General features: G+C 34.6%; 1 long non-coding RNA gene and 1 pseudogene across 1 annotated transcript; both read left to right on the top strand.

Moving 5' to 3' along the window:
• The first annotated feature begins 389 nt into the window (after positions 1–389).
• Positions 390–3,088, top strand: LOC149496316 (uncharacterized). The gene is made up of 2 exons (XR_016320869.1): positions 390–528; positions 2,854–3,088. It is a non-coding gene; the product is annotated as an uncharacterized LOC149496316 (long non-coding RNA).
• Positions 3,089–3,617: 529 nt separating this feature from the next.
• LOC149496315 (uncharacterized) lies at positions 3,618–5,203 on the top strand (annotated as a pseudogene).
• Positions 5,204–9,542: the final 4,339 nt, after the last annotated feature.

The following is a 9,542-nucleotide window of genomic DNA, read 5'->3' as shown; positions in this document are numbered from 1 at the left end:
AGAGAAATTATTTTTATGGAGTAAATTTGAGATGGTGTTATATTAATTAAGGAAATTAGAGGAATTATTTTTAAGGATTAAATTTAAGAATTTTTATGGAGATAAATAATATTTTGAAGGAATTTAATTTGGAGAATATTTGTAGCCATTAGATTGAATTACATTGCTCAATCCTAGCCATCCAATTTTGGTGAAAGGACCAAATTACCCTCTAGTCAACTCCATTATTTGATCTAACATATTTTCTTCCTTTTCCTCTCCATCTAACGTGACCTTTCTCTTCTTCTTCTTCTTCTTCTTCTTCTTCTTCTCCTTTAGGTCTTTAATTTTTACTTCCTAAACACATCAAATACACTCCATTAAACTTTGATTAAGTACTTAATCTTTGAGATTAAAGCTTGAGAAATGATATTTGGTGAATAATTTCAAGTAATTTGGAGGACAAAGGGTGGAGAACTTCCTAACAAAGACAAGGGAAAACTAAGGCTTCAAGAGTTTGATTTAAGCTTGTTAGAGCTTATGTTTAAGGTTAGTGTTCATAAACACTCTTATCTTGTTTCAATTTTTGATTTTGTGAAGTTTATACTATTTTGTGAAAATTGGGAATTTTATATGAAATGATTTGATTATTGAATTTTGGTGGTATAAATGTGTTCTTGGGAGATTTCTAAGCATGCTTATATGTTGAATTGATAAGGAAAACAATTTCTTCTTCATTCTTCAAGAGTGGCAGAACCCATTGATGAATAAGGCCTTAAGTTTTCTTGTTATTATTTGTGGATTTATGATCTTAAGATGATATTTGATGAGTATTTAGTATGTGGTAGAAATCTCTACCTTGTATATGATTTAAGTAAGCTGAAATTAGGAAAAAGTGTTATTGGGTGTGATTAAGGACTGTTTTTCGATCCCTTGAATTTCCCATTAGTGTCTGAGTCCTTCATGAAAGTTGTAGGTCTGCTCCTTAGCTTTCCAACCCATCCTCTTGTGTCCAATTTGGATATATATAGCTCAACTTATGGCTGAAACACCCAAACTGACTCTGTTATGACGGGCTACATGCATCACTGAATTGAGTGCCCTTTTTGACCACTATAATGATAAGATTATGTTCTGAGTTCTTCATGAGAGTTGTTGCCCTGTGTCTTGAGACTTCTCTGGTTTTGGATTGGTGTGATTTGAGTGTCTGGATAAGTAGAAATTTGATAAACATTGAAATTAGTTCTGCTGAATCAGGTCTGGACTGTTGGTCTGTGTTCCTAGCTTTTTTTTGCCATCTTAAAGATTGATCTGGGCTGTGGTCCCTTCATAACATTTGTAGTATTTTGTTTTAGCTTTCTAATGAATCAAACATCACTCAATTTGGAGACACAGAACTTAAGTTATGTCTTAAAAACCCAGCAAAGGTCAAGGTTATATTAATGCTGGAAATTTTATATGTCATGAATCATAGGTTTATTTGGATAAATGAAGGTATGAATTATGTGTGATGAAGTTCTCTTCATTCTTTGTATCCTTTAAGATTTATTTGACAAAAATAAGACATAAGTTTGAAAAGTGTTGTTGTGGATATGTTTAAATGGATATAAATTGGAAAGGTGTGAAATTGATTTAGATAATGCATGATGAGGCTTGAAATTGATACTTTTGTGCATAAGAGTTGTGTTAGCATGCTTGATTGGAGAAGGAAATTCCTCCCCTTGGTACCACCTTGGTGTAGTAAAGCTTACTTAATTATTTTATATATATGACATAAGTATGATTATTTGATAACTTTTATATGTTTAGAGTTTTAACAAAGAAATGGGTATTTAAGGTGTATGTGCTTTGAATTTTGAATAAGGAAAATATGATTTCATTATGACTTTAAGAAAGTTTTAAAAGAAAAGGGATTTATGATAAATTTTCTATATTAAGTAATTATGTTGAAGTATATGAGTTACTTAAGTTCTAAAGTAAGCTTACATGTATGATTTCATATGATAAGAAATTTTCTATGTTCAGTAATTATGTTTAAGGATGAAATTTTCAGTTACTACGTTCTAAAGTAAGCTTACATTATGAATTTAAGAAGACTAAAGAATAAGACAAGTTTTATGATAAGTGTTATGAATTAAGAATTAAAACAAGGATTTTGGGCTCTACTATACTTAGTGTGAATTTGATGCGTGATTTGATTTTATTCTGTCTGATGAGCATGCTCGGCATTTGATGCCATTCTGATAAGAAGCTATGATCATATGCTAGACACGTGGGTGTCTTCTGTTCTGTTAGGGCGGACGCGCTCTATATGTTCTGAATCTGTTGGCGACCTAAGGCCATTCTGAATCTGTTCTGAAAACCTATCTGCTTCTCTTTCTCCTAAGTGTATGCGAGCCCTATGGAAAATATCTGTACAATTAAACGAATGAGATCATATTATTTTAGTAAACATTACTTTGGAAATTACTGGTTATGTTATCAAATAATATTTCGGTACATGGTATTAAAAATAAAGAGTATATGTATTGGTATAATGTTTAAGTAATGAATTTATGATTTGAAAGAATTAAATTATTTATGTTATTAATTATAAGTTTATTTGAAGGAACCAAAGTATTTATGATGATAAAATGTCTTAAGTAAAGGATTTATGGTATAAAGAATTAAATTCTTTATGTTATGAATTACTAGTATATGTGCTATTTGTTTTGCTATAAATGGAAATGTATGTTGAATTTTAATGCATTTATGATTGTAAATAATTTTATGAAATTTGTTTTTAAGTAAGTTGTCATCGCAACTTTGGTAAGTATGTGAATTATGAGCACCACTGAGTTTTATACTCAGCGCGTCGATTTTTATCACGCGTAGGTTGAAGATCGTGGTTGCTACTTGAAGATTTGAAGAGTAATATCAAAGCAGAAGTGACTAATTTGGTAGTAGTCGATTGAGATTTATGTAATGAAGAATGATGGCATGTATAATTGTTACATTTTCAGATATTATGTTATTTGAAATATAATTGAAGTATGTAATTACAAAGTATTTTGATGTATATATTTGGAGAGAAGAGTAAGATTGATTGAATATGAAATATTTGAAGTCAGTTGATATGATTAGTTCATTAAGACTTGATAGATATAATGAATGCAATTAATTGATGGATCTAAAATACTATTGAGGATTTATTCAATTATGAAAGTATAAAAGTGTTGTTATGTTATAAAGATTATTTGGAGATGTTGGAAGTTTAGAGTTTAATTGGAAGTATTTTGTATTCACATGTTTGGCGAGCTCAGTTTTTAAAAGGATATTCTTACAATATTTCTGTAGGAATTTTCCCAATGTATATAAAAAAAATGCAAGGAAAATGAAATGAAATTGCTATTATAAAAATAAAAAAAAAAATTTACTCGCTAAACTTGTGAATACTCAATTACTTCTAATTCATAATTTTAGTTTTATGATTTATATGTTAAGTTAAGATGGTGTCTCCGGCACCGAATGTGGCATCCGCCGTCGGGTCTCTCGGGACTGGGCGGAGGGTGTTACACTGCTAATATGAGAAATGTGAGATTGGGGCTTTGTACTGATGGGTTTCAACCGTTTGGCCAATCAGGACAACAATATTCATCATGGCCTGTCATTGTCACAATCATTTTGTGTGCTATTGTACCTGGCCCTAATAATCCGAAATACAAAATTGATATGTTTCTGCAACCTTTGATTGCTAAACTTAATTATTTATAGGAGTAAGGGGTTGAAACGTTCGATATTTCGGCCAATCAAAATTTCATAATGCGAGTTGCTTTGCTTTGGACCATCAGTGATTTTCCAGCATTTAGAATGTTATCTGGGTGGAGTATGGTAGGCAAATTGGCTTGTCCTCATTGCATAGAAAACACTAATGCATTTACACTAAAAAATGGAGGTAAACAATGTTGGTTTGATTGTCATCGCAAATTCTTAGCAGAATCTCACCCTTGGAGGAGAAATCGACAATGCTTTAGAAAGAAAATGACTATTGCTGATCGCCCTCCGCCTGTGAAGTCTGAAGTTGAAATATTATAAGAAATTGAAGATTTGGTGCTTATGAAAGTTACAGAGTTAGGTGCAGAAGAGGTAAATGGTAGAATTGGCAGGAATAGCGAATGGAAAAAGCGAAGCATCTTCTGGGATTTGCCATACTGGAGTTCAATTCTTATCCGTCATAACCTTGATGTGATGCATATAGAAAAAAATCAGTTTGAAAATCTGTTCAACACTATCATGAACATTGAGGGGAAATCCAAGGATAATGTAAAAGCGAGAGTAGACATGAAGGAAATTTGTCGTTGGCCAGAACTCGAGCAATCTGTACTTACTGGTAAGTTTCCAAAGGCATGTTATTCTTTAGATAAACCCCAAAGGCAATTATTATGCGAATAGGTCCGATCATTAAGGTTTCCAAATGGATACTGTTCAAATATGGGTAGATGTGTCGACATGAGGAAATACGGATTGTTTGGCATGAAAAGCCATGACTGTCATATTTTCATGCAAAGATTGATTCCTGTGGCATTCCAAGAATTATTGCTAGGGAAAATTTGGGAAGCAATGACAGAATTGAGTCTCTTTTTCAAGGAAATGAAGATGACTGTTATCCAATACGATGATATGAACCAATTAGAGCGAGAAATCCCAGTAGTGATATGCAAATTGGAGCTAAATTTTCCACCTAGATTCTTTGATTCTATGGAGCATCTGCCGATTCATTTGTCCTATGAATGTCATATAGCAGGACCGGTACAATATAGATGGAGTATCCATTTGAGAGGTGAATCATTAACATCCCATTCTAACCATTACATATTTTATTTCAACTCATATTTACATAATGGCTTTGTACAATTACAAACACCTACAGAAAATTAAAAAGAATGTGTGCAATAAGGCAAAGGTCGAGGGATCAACTTACAATGAATATTTGGTGCAAGAAGCTTCCACCTTCTATTCACACTACTTCGAACCACATGTTTACACCAAGCATCGGAGAGTGCCATGTAATGATGACGGAGGAGATCGAATAGAATCTGAGTTAGAAGGAAATCCAACAATTTTCACCTATCCTGGGTGTACGATTGGTAAATAAAAAAAAAGACGATTGACTGATGCAGAGATACGAGCGGCTCAAACCTATATTTTTTTTTTGAATTGAGAAGAGATTACACCATTTGTATAGTAAGTATAAATCTTGTAGAGAGTCTAAACCTGTGTCTGGAGCTTAGTTAAATCATTTTACGATAATTTTGTTCATTCATAAACAGGAAATATATCAAGCTTTTATGGCTTCAAAATCTCAATTTGACTGATACTGCAGTTGATGCAAAATTGGACTTTGAATTTGCAGAATGGTTCAAATGTTATGCAAGTAACTTTCTAATTACACAACATATATGTGTACATTCTTATATTTCACTCGTGTCATTACTATTTCCCATAGGCTTAAAGCTCAAGAAGCGATGTTGATAACAGATTCATTACCGATCTAGCAAGGGGACCTCTACCGGTTGCTAATGCCTACTCTGGCTACTTTGTAAGTGGTTACAAGTTTCACACCGAGGGTTATGGGACAAGCAGAAAGACAATGAACAATGGTGTTTGCATAAAGGGATCAAACTACAGTGACATTCAAATGATTTTTATGGCAAATTGGTTAAGGTTTTGGAGTTAGAATATCCATCCCTACCAATCAAGTGCACAATCTTATTCAAATGTGAATGGTTTGATCCTACGCCAAACGTTGACATGAAGGTTCATCCTAAGTATAATCTTGTGGATACTAATCAAAGAAGAAAATATACGAAGTATGAACCTTTTGTGTTGGCAATGCAAGCTGCACAGGTGTACTATGTCTCATATCCATCATTGAAACGAGATCGTTGCGATTGGATGACAGTATGTAAAATCAAGCATAGATCAGTTGTTCATGCAGTTGAAACCAAATAACCTGCTTCACTTGTAGTATCTGAGCCATTTCAAGAAGTTGCGGTTGATACTGATGCAAGTTGTTGAAGATTTAACGGATATATTGGATGATGCAAGCGGAACTTATGTTGAAATAGGAGCATCGGATGATGAGGAGGAAGAAGATCAAATCATCATAGGTACCTCAAAAGACGAATATTAAGAAGAGGAAGAAGAAGAAGAAGAGGAAGCAGATGATGATGAAGACACTTAATACTTCGAACCACATGTATTATGGATAATAAATTAATAGATGTATATATAACATTATTAATGAAGAATTTTAATGTTATTCACTTTCTTTATACATATTTACCATATGTTATACAATTCATATAATTGTATACATACATATGTAGGCTCTGTTCTCTGTAGTACAGATGGCTAGAGGCAGGGCGGTTGATTTAGATGCGTCTGGAAGTGGTCTGCGTGGAGGTCGTGGCCGAGGACGCAGCACATGTGGACGAGGAAGGACTATCCCTCCTCCTTCTTCTTCAGGTACGTCTGGGGCTTCATCCTCTGCTCAGCCTCCCGTGCCACCATCACTTCCTTCTGTTCCTTCCTCTTCTACCCCATTTCTTGGACTAGTAGAGTCTTCACAGTCACCTACTGCACCAGGTAATCATAAATGTCATTACTGTCATTTTAGTTATATATTGATTGTTTATCTGTATTTATAGCATTTGTCACTTCTTTTACAGCTTCATCAGAGCCATGTAACAAGCTCAGTTTGGTAGCGGGACAATAAGTACTTATTTACTTTTTCCTTTGTACTTGGTTTTGTTCAGATTTTGATGCTTTCGTCTATTTATATTTCACTTATGTTTTTTTTCTCAGCATATATCCATCCTCTCGAGCATCAAGGCAAATTATGAGGATAATCAAGCTACATCTCGATAAAGATGGATACACATGGGATGTCGTACCACAAGAGGTGAGAGACTTTTATTCGGAAGAGTTTCAGGTACGATTTGGTTTAAGTTATATCTTCATTCAATGTTTACAATTAATCAAGCTACCTCTCTTTATTGAAATTTTATTTTTCATTTTTGCAGAAGCATTTCGTATGGGAAGAGGCAATTATGGCTATGCTAAAAGTGGCCTGGGAGAAATTATGCGCTCTACAATATGCTGATTTCACCTATAAGATGCGAAAAAGTGGTAAGAAGAAGCAGTGCGTATCTCAAGAGATATGAGAGAGCTGGCAAAAGGCTTGGGAGGATCCTGCATTCAAGAGAAAGCGTGAGATATTTGCACAAAACAGGCGCAATGAGACTGGCTGTGATGGAGCAGGTCCTTCTCGACACACAGGCGGATCAATATCCGCCTATAGAGACATCTCGATTATTAGTGAGTCAACTAGTCATAGTTACAAAATTGATGTTTAATTAAATGACACCATATTAATATATCATGCATAAAAATTCATTACAGGCTGAAAAATATGGTCGTGAGCCCACATCAATGGAGGTGTTTACTTACACTCACACGAAGGACCACGATGGAAATACGTTTGTCGACAGACGTGTTTTGGGCGTCAATGTAAGTAATAATGAAGAATATTTACATTTACCTTCTAGTCGTTTCTTACGTGTACAAGTTCAATATAATCAAGAATACAACTGCATTGATTAATTAATTTATTATTTTTAGGACAACTACAATACAGCTTGTGAGCGTCTTGTTTCTTCTCCGGCTGAATCTGAAGCTGAGTCAAGAATTGATGAGTTAGCACTTTATTTGGAGGCCATAGGGGGGCAAAAAGAAGAGGAAAGTATATGGCATCGGGTCTCAGGCATCACAGTTTTACTACGGCTTAGCATCGTACGCTTCTACAGCCATCTCAGGACCACAGCCTGACCACAGTGCTGAGGAGATTGCTGCATTATGGGCTCATGTTGATGAGCAGGAGAGACAACTTGTAGAGCTTAGAGAGTATGTCATGTGGATGTCCGGTCAGCCTGGTGCTGGTACTTCTTCCTCTGATCCTCCGCCTACTACAGATCGAGATGTTTCGACAACTCAGCATCAGCCACTACCATCTCCTCTTGATCCCGATACCGCAGATAATACCTTGGTCACTCCTGCCGACACTACAACACATCCAGCAAATACTCCTCCCCGCATTACGAGACTGGATTGTGCAAATGACCAACCTCGTATTTTGATTTTGGATCTTTTTAGCTTTTTGTGGTTTTTTTGTATTTTGTACAGTACATTACATTAATAATTACATTTTTACATTGTTATTGTGTTGTGATCTTGATGATGGTACTTCTAATTGTGAGATATATATATATATATATATATATATATATATATATATGCTGTAAAATTATGGTTTTTAATATTATTATTATTTTTTTGTAATTGTATATTTATGACCGAACTGTAACCAAAATTGTAACCGTTACATTTAAAATTGCGAAAGATCACCGACCAATCGCTTTCAAAATTTGTGACCGATGTGCGACCACTTTTCATAATTGTGACAGACACAATCTGAGACCAATTTGCGACAGGATTTCAGAAGGAAGACACGACCGAAATTAGTGATCGATGTTTATAATTTTCCGATCGATTTTTCGGTCGTTAATTTGCTACCGATTATTAATTTGGTCGCAAAACATTCTGCGACGAGCACTTTTGCGACAAGCACCATCTGTCGCAAATCAGTTGCTGATATAATTGAGCGACCAATTTCTAACACTTTGCGACCGATTTGTCGATCGCAAATGAGTGAATTTTTTGTAGTGTCAGTCACACTTCCAGGAGCTAATTTGTCAATTTCTTCAAGTTTATTTGGAAGTATTGCCAATATATACTCTTGGCACATATCCAAAATTGTTTCCTAAGTTCAGATCCTCTTCATTTTTTCTGCCATTGACTAAAGATGTGCATTGCACACCAATTGTGCTCAGCTAATGGAAGCTCTATTTTGACAGCCTCAATTAACCCCTACCATCATTAAATGAAATCATTAGTATTGTATTAACTCATGGAAAACATAATTAAATAAACGACATTTTATAAATCAACTATAAGTTAATCTAACCTTTTGCATATCAAATATAATAACCAACTCCTTCAATCCTTCAATATCTAAGTCCTTTTTTATATTGTTAAGAAACCATCCCAATTTTGTGTGTTCTCCACTCTTACAACTGCCCAGGCTATAGGGTACTGATGATTATTGGCATCCCTCCTAACAACTGTAAGAAGTTAAACCTTGCAATTAGTCTTCAAGAAACAACCATCACCACCAATCATTAGCCTGCATTCACCCTTCCATCCTTTTTTGAAGGCATCAAAACACACATAAAATGCTTCAAATTTGTTTGATTCTCTATTTGCATGAATAATGATATTGCTCCCTGGATTCGTGACTCGTAACTCTTCTGCATAGTCATGCAAACTTGCATGTTCTTTCATAACATCTCCTTCAAACTCTATTTTTACAATGCGCGTCACCCTCTTGGCCATACTAAAGGATATGTTGACTATAATATTTCTTTTTGCTTGATCCTTCAACTCTTTACACTTTGTTTTAGGAT

The sequence above is a fragment of the Jatropha curcas genome, chromosome 5, assembly GCF_041381405.1.
Source record: "Jatropha curcas cultivar XTBG-Jc1 chromosome 5, XTBG_Jcur_1.0, whole genome shotgun sequence".
In the NCBI taxonomy this organism is placed as follows: domain Eukaryota; kingdom Viridiplantae; phylum Streptophyta; class Magnoliopsida; order Malpighiales; family Euphorbiaceae; genus Jatropha; species Jatropha curcas.
Note: the sequence above shows the minus strand (reverse complement) of the source record. Positions and strands in the feature narration are given on the sequence as shown.